Here is an 8492-nt window from a genome sequence, read left to right as displayed (position 1 = left end):
TGATTGGAATACCTTAAAGGGGGCTAAAAGTTGCCCAGTGAAAGAGGCTTCCTGTGGAGCCTTTGTATTGCATAAGACCATAGGTGGAATCCTGAACCCCATCCAGAATTGTCTGAGGTGGGAAATTTCCACTTGAAAGGACAAGTAGACCAGCCTGGAGTGGCTAGAAGAACAGAAGATACTTAGTGAAAGAAAGACCGGCAGGAAAAATCAAAAACAATAACGGCAGTCTGACTGACAACTACAAAAACAAGCAAGCTGTTCGCCAGGGTGCCTTCAAAGCAAGTGGTCAGGTCCCCTCAGGATAAACCTTCTTCCAAGACACAGACTCAAGGGGAATACACGAGCAGGCATGTGGTCTGGCTGGTGACCATGTTGGTCACCCTTAAGGGGAAGAGGGAGAAAAACAGCAATGAAGTTGTGAGCTAATTCTGACCACATTTAATAGACTCCTGTGAACCTGGGTGGCCAGCAGTATGGCAAGACCCGGGGACTCCTGGGCCCAGAGTCAGTGACATGGCCACAGAAGACTAGAGCAGAGAGGGAAGTGTCCAGCTGATATGAAGTGAGGGGAGATGCACAAGAACACCCATACTTGTGGATAGTATCAACTTGACTGGGCTTCAATGGCTGGATGATCAGAACTCGACTAGAAGAAAGAAGAGGAAAAAAAGAGTAACCCGCTACAATTTGATGAACTTTACCTACTCTGGTAGCGTAGTGGTTACGAATTGGGCTGTGTACCTTAAGGTCAGCAGTTCGAAACTACCACCTGCTCTGCTGGAGAAAGATGAGGTGTTCTGCTCCAGTAAAGATTTACAGCCTCGGAAACCCCGTACAGGGTCGCTATGGGTCAGAACCGACTCGATGGCACTTAACAACAACAACAACAACAACCTATACTATGTACTAGCTCAAAAAAGGAAACAAATCTTTACAGCGAGGATCACTCCCACCCCATCGGTACACAGGGTTGACAGGGATGGGAAACGTAGACATTGGCTACCCAAAATTGGGGGTGGGGAGGCTACAAAGGCAAGAAGTGATTGGCTTACAAACTTTCAAGAGGGAGCCCAGTTCCAGATGGTGCAGGGGGCGGGGCTAATGAAAGGAGATGAGGATAAGACTTGTGAGGTACAGTAGTGAATAACTGCTATCAGGACTGACTGTAAGGGTTGGAAATGTAGATGTTTTGTAACAAAAGGAAGGGAGTGACTGATTTTGCAGTCCAGGAGCGGAGGTCACTGGGACCATCAAGTGAGAAGAGCAGAATGCAGGCCAGAGAAGCAGTGACACCAGAAATGGGGGCAGAGACGATGATGTGGACAGATGGAGCGACTGGGGACACTGAACTCAGGGAGGGAGAAAGGCTGTGTGCTGGTGGGGGGGGGAAGGCAGGCCTGGGGGTGTACCCTTTGGTTGTTTGATGATGCATGGAGGGGATTGTAATCATTGCAATGATACAAAATACAATAAGATGAATGTAAAACTGATGTTCTCCCATGCAAAACCACATAATTCACAATAAAAACTTAAAAAAAAAAGCGAGTGTGGTGATACTTCTCATGGACATATTATCAGGAGAGACCAGTCCCTGGAGAAGGACATCATGCTTGGTAAAACAGAGGGGTCAGCAAAAAAGAGGAAGACCCTTAATGAGATGGATTGGCACAGTGGCTGCTGTAGTGAGCTCAAACCTAAGAGTTGTGAGAAAGGTGCTGGACTGGCAGTATCTCATTCTGTTGTACATGAAGTTTCTGTGAGTCAGCACCAACCTGAAGGCACCTAACAACAACAAGATTTGGTGGGGGACAGAGTCCCTGAGTGGTACCAACAATTTATGCGCTCAACTACTAAGCTGAAGATTGGCGTCCACCCAGAAATGACTCAGAAAAAAAGACCTGGTGATCTGCTTCTGAAAAATCAGCATTTGAAAACTCTATAGAGCTCAGTTATATCCTGGCACACATGGGGTCGCATGTTGTTAAGTGCCTTTAAGTCAGTTCCAACTCACAGCAACCCTGAATAAGGTTTGAACCACCAACCTTGTGGTTTACCTCCCAATGTTTATGTCACAGTCATTGTGTCACATGAGTCTCAGTCAACTCCACAGCAACTGGCCCCGGGGTAATAGGAGGCTGGAGCTACAGCTGTCTGTACCAAGAGAGATGTTTGATGGGAAGCAGCGTCATCAAAGGGAGTTCATGCAAACTGTGGGTGTGTAGGGAAGCCAGAGTTCAAGGACAAGAGGAAGGGATCAAGTGTGAGGACTGGCAGCAACAGCCAGTCTATAAATAAATAATGACTCCATGGGTCAGGGAGTCAGGTAATCAAGAACAGGTCAGGCAGTGAAGTGTGAGGTGGATCAGGTAAAGAACACAAAAAGCAGGACATACACATGAAGTGTGGGGCATCTGATCTTAGCTGCCAAGTGGAACAAGGCAAAGCATTGGCACTTGCTGATTCACTAAGAGTTGAATCTATCACCTCTGCTTGTTTGTTTGGCCCACTCTACCTCCTCCATTCATGAACTCATCTCGATTTAGACTGGATTTGAAAGACCTTCCAGCTGTGAACACTCTGCCTATCTGAACTTTTGAATATTGACCACTCTCTGGATTTCCTGTTTCTGCTCTTTTTCCTCCAGTTGTGAACTTTTACTGCACTGGAGACTGTTGTGATGCTGTGTATGACACTACTTCTGTTAGGCCATTTCCCAAATGTGGGCCATCCCCTAACACACTGCCTTACCTACCTTACCTAGCCTGTTAATGCAAGTACATGAAACATACTGATATTAGGCTCTGACCAGGATTACATGGGATGGGAAAGTCTAATGAGGTAGAGAGAGCAGCCTGGAGACCATTGTTGACATTTAGACCTGAGGCAATTATAGATCTTTACTAGGCTTCAAGAATCTAAATCATCAGAGAGGCACAGATGTGATGAAAGTCATAAAGGCGGAATATATGAGCCTTGGAAACAGAATGACTATGGAGGATGAGGTAAATAAAATAATTATAAGGCTGTATCATTTGCAGTAACCAGAATGTGAAAACAGGGTGTAGTTTTGTAAACGATGAGCAAGAGTTCATGTTTGGTATGTTCTATGAGATTTGAAATGTAGGAGAAAATAACCAGCAATGCACAGATGGCACTTGGGATTTCAGGAGGAACTGTCTAACCGATAGTTGGAAATGCAGGAATGGGACTACAGTAAGAGACCAAGAAAAGAGATAGGTAATTGAGAGCTCCCCACACAGTAGCACTCATCTGTTCTCAGTGTGGATGAAATTTTGGATTAAGGAAATATAGACAAAGAAAAATAGAAGACCAAATGGATATGAGGAAGGAGGCTTAGACTAGTGTACACAGAGGGAGGGGCACAAATTTCAAGAAGGATTTACAGAAGGTGGGGATTGTCAACAATATCAAAATTATAGAGATACCAAGAAAGATTAAAAACAGAAAATCAACAGAATTTAGCTAATGATGAGGATTTGGAAGGTCTTATTATCACATATTAAGAACTGTCTACTCAAGTCATTTAAAAGTCACAAACAGAATATAGAGCTTAGTAACAAGGGCCACTAACATTTGAATTTCCTGTTTAGGAATGGTGTTCTTTTATTTGGAAAATTCAGTTCAAGTCAGCAATTACTTACCAAGCACTTACATGCACATAACTCCTTCAGTATTAAAATATTCATTGTTAATTTGTTGTTGTTAAGTGCCGTGGAGTCAGTTCTGACTCATAGTGACCCTGTACAGGGTTTTCGAGGCTGTAAATCTTTACGGGAGCAGATAGAGGGGTGCATAAATCAATAAATGTACATATCATTTTTTATATTTTTGAAATATTTATATTTGTGTTCAAATACACACTTTTATTATCACAGGATAACATGATTCCTAGTAAGAATGTTAACTGATCAAAAAATAAGCCAAATATTCACCTCAAAATATCCTAGTATGTGTCTGCATTCTTTATTTAACAAGTACTTGCATGGACATACACTAATTTGTAAATAGATATTTTGCAAGCTGTATGTATATAAACTATATATAAAACTGTTTCTATATGTCTCTAAATCTTGATAAGGCACACTATTACTGATAGCATGACCATGATGCTTATTGTGGGGTGATAAGAGGACAACTAATCCATTGCTCCTTAGTCTATGTGTGCACACTTACACAGATGTGATATAGATGTTGTAAAAAGTTACAATGTTTAATAAATAATGTTGTCTATTCTGCGGTGACAGAGTGGTGAAGCACTCAACTTCTAACCGAAAAGTCAGCAGTTGAAGTTCAGAAGCTGGTCTGTAGGAGGAAGATGTGACTGTGTGTTTCCATAAGGATTGGGAACCCTTGGGAAGATGGGGCAATTCTTCTGTGTCCAATGGGATTGCTAGGAGTCACAATCATCTCAGTGGTGATGGGTCTGGTTTTTTGGTTTACGTCATGTAGAGATAGCCTATGAACTTTAACTTATACATACAGAGTTAACATATAGCATTCCAGATAGAGGGCACAGTTTAATTAAAAACAAACAGGCTAATGGCAAATAGTGTGGTACTGTGGATTAACGCGCTGGACTGCATGGTCTGAGATTCAAGCTCACCAGCCACTCCCTGGAAACCCTATACAGGGTTGCTATTGGAACCGACTCAATGGCGCTTAACAACAACACACACCATTAGTGTGCTTGTATATAAATATTTGTTTGATTCAGTAATTGTGTACTTATTACACCCAATTATGTCTAAAACTTTCTGGTGTTTATTTTTATAAAATCCTTATTTCCCAAAATGTCCCTTATTTTAAACTAATCATGATATTTTCCCACTGCTAATAAAAGGTGGTGGGGTCTTGGTGTGACACTGTGGGTCACAATGCACTGGACTGCAAAACCAGTTTGAACTGCATGGTAGGGCGGTTCAAGCTCACCAGCCGCTCCTTGGAAACTCTATACACAGTCGCTGTGAGTCAGAAGGGACTCTACAGCTCTTAATAATAGAAGGTGGTACTATAGGATCAGCAATGGACTGCGAACCTCAAGGTCAACCCCACCAGCTGCTCCTTGGAAACCCAATACAGGGTGGTTATGTTGGAACCCGACTTGACAACACTTAATAACAGCAACAATAAAAGTACTTTCTATCAATTATAACATTTATACTCTTGTTAGATTATACATACTGCTTTTTATATCCCAGGAAATTCTGAGTCAGATGCAATCATTTGATTTCATTAACATGAAATTACTCAAGTTGGGTCAAACCCAAATGAAACCCACTGCCAATTGAACAGGCTAGAACTTCCCCCATAGGGTTTTGTTATTGTTGTTATGTGTTGGGTCAGTTCCAACTCACAATGACTCAATATAGGGTTTCCAAGGAGCAGCTGGTGGGGTTGTACTGCCGACCTTGTGTTTTCAAGCTCAGTGCTGATCCTACAGTGCTACACAAGTCTGTAAATCTTTACAGAATAGATTGTTACATTTCCCTCCCACAGAGTGGATGGTGGGTTCCACCACTCACCTGTTGGTTAGCACCTGAGCACTTAACTGCTGTACCACCAGCCCACCTTCTGAGTCAGTCATCAATTAGCAATTCAAACTTCTTCAGTGTTTCCTCAGAGGAGGTGAAAGGAGCACCATCTAGTGGAATTTTTGTAATAAAATCCTTCTAAATTGATCTTCAAATTGAAATAATCAATTTTTCAAGCAAACCTTCGTTTAAATGATTATAAATTGATTATGATAGGTTTTCTAAGATAAATCCTAAGTACCTATTCTGGTGAAATTCAGATTGCAAAAATCAAAATCAATAATGCTAATTTATGGCATTTGAAACTATATATTTCAACTGCTCAAGTAGTTTCCCATTTGACCGTTAATTATATACTATGGGTTTTCTTATTTTATATGTGGAAAAATACCCTTTAAAAGGAAGACTTCGTTGGCTGCAGTTTTACATTATTAAAGACAAGTTTGTTTGTTTGTTTGTTTTTCCCGAACATTATGTTGTTAATGGGTCAGTTCATAAATAAAGACTTTTCATCCTACTTACTGGCAAAAGTCTTAGGTACAGAATTCCAGTTTACCTTTTCCAGGCTATACCCAAAACAAACTATTTGAATTTTCTCTAATTGCATAAAACTCATGGATGCATGCAATAAGAAAAGATAGAGGTGGCTCCTCCTGAAATGCTGTTGTCATCATCAGACTGCTGGCATTTGCTGTTGAGTACATTCTGACTAATGGCTGTCTCATATGTCAGAGTAATGCACTACATAGGGTTTTCAAGGTTGTGACCTTTCAGAAGCAGATTTCCATGCCTTTCTTTGAAGACACCTCTGAGTGGGTTCCAGCCACCAACCTTGAACTTACTTGCTCAGTGCTTTGTCATGTGTATCACCTGGAAACTCCAGATCATCAGACCAGAGTTCTTGTTAACAATATGACTAACAGAATGAACTTGATGTCTCTTCAATCCTAGCAAAGCATTTAATAAATCCATAAAGTCTTCACGTAACCAGTGGTGTCAGGGTTGGTGTCACCCAGTGTGGTCACATGGTGCCACCCCCTCCCATGGACTTCTTCCTATAACAGACCATAGAGAATACTTAGTACTGCTCCCTGCCTTAATGTGCCTCGCTGAAGATCTCTGAACACAATGGCAAGAGTAGTGACATAAACAACTTGCAAAATAAAAATGACACCTTTAAATTACAATGTTATACACACAGCCCAAGTGTATTTACGTTTACATAGTTCCATTATGATTAAAGTGAAAATTCCGTAAGAAAACAAGAACATTCAGTAAATTCAGTATGTAAAATAAATCTATTTAAGAACTACACCAACATTATATTTGAATGTTAAACTGTGCTGTGAAATGAGATACGTTAATGAATTACTGTTGTTGTTAGATGCTAATGAGTTCATTCTGACTCATGTACAGTAGAACAACATACTGCCTGGTTCTGCATCATCATGACAATTGTTCTGTTTGAGCCCATTGTTGCTGCCACTGTGCCAGCCCATCTCATTGGAGGGCTTCCTCTTTTTCTCTGACCCTCTACTTTGCAAAGCATGATGTCCTTCTCCAGGGATGGTCCCTTCCGATAACATGTCCAAAGTATGAGAGATGATGTCTGACCATCCTGGCTTCTAAGGAGCATTCTGGCTGTACTTCTTCCAACACAGATTCGTTTGTTCTTCTGGCAGTCCACGGTGCTTTTAATATTCTTCACCAACACCATAACTCAAATGCATCAATTCTTCTAATGGTCTCCTTATTCATTGTCTAACATGCATATAAGGCAATTGAAAATGCCATGGACTTATATAATAGGTTTACATAATAAATAAAAACCCAAGTAATGTTGAAGTGATAGACAAATACATAAGGAAATATATTCATAAATGAAATGATGTCATAAAAGAAACCGGAACAAACATACTTAGTACACATCTCAAAAAAATCAGAACTTTCCTTTCCCGACCTTCAAAGCTCAAATTTGTGGATCACTTCAGTGAAATCTATGCCTTTCATCAGCTCATTTTCAATTGATAATATCAGAAAGGAAAGCCTAGCTCCTTATAAGTTTCAGCTTTGAAAATCTTCTCTCACATGAATTCACAGACACACAGATGATTAGAAATAATTCTAAGCTTAGTGAGATGTTTGAGAGAGATTCAATAGCTATAACTGTCAAAATATCTAATGTTTCCCAATTTTTGACTTCTTCCAGATCAATTTCTGCTGCTTTCAGGTGCCTTCTGAGCCTCAGTATTTCTATTAAAAGCTCATGTTCACATACCTCATCATAGACAGAGGTCAATTTTGGAATGAATACCTCAGTGGCATCACTAGGAGAGTGTGGTAGGTACAAACGGCATTGGATGACATTGTCAGAGAGGGTAACACCAAAGCATAATATTTTTGTGCAGTGTTTCAGTAGAAATTTATCATTATTTAAGAATAAAAACATCTTTGTAGTTAGTTATAAAACAACAACAAAACATTTTTCATAAACTCACCTTACCTACTAGCCTAAAACTCGATGCTAATTTACTTTTTGTGTGGTGCTATAAGATCAGTACTGGACTGTGAAACACAATGTCAATGGTTCAAACCCACCAGTCACTCTTTGGAAACCCTGTACAGCATTGCTATGCATTGGAGCTGACTCTACATCATTTAACAACAAGAAGAAAACAATGTACTTTCGGGAGAAAGATGAAGATTTCTGCTCTTCCAAAATTTACAGCTTTGGAAACCCTTTACAGAATTGTTATGAGTCTGACTCAACATAACGCACTTAACAATAACAATGCACTCTGGTCAGAGCTGTCATTATTACCCAATCACAATGTTACCAAATGGAAATGAGGGCTTGCCACCTGTCATTGTAGTCAATCACAGAGATGGGGAGAGATCCAATTCAAGCTTTGTTAAGAGGAAGGCAACAGTCTGGAG

This window comes from Chrysochloris asiatica, unplaced genomic scaffold, assembly GCF_000296735.1.
Source record: "Chrysochloris asiatica unplaced genomic scaffold, ChrAsi1.0 scaffold00014, whole genome shotgun sequence".
In the NCBI taxonomy this organism is placed as follows: domain Eukaryota; kingdom Metazoa; phylum Chordata; class Mammalia; order Afrosoricida; family Chrysochloridae; genus Chrysochloris; species Chrysochloris asiatica.
Note: the sequence above shows the minus strand (reverse complement) of the source record.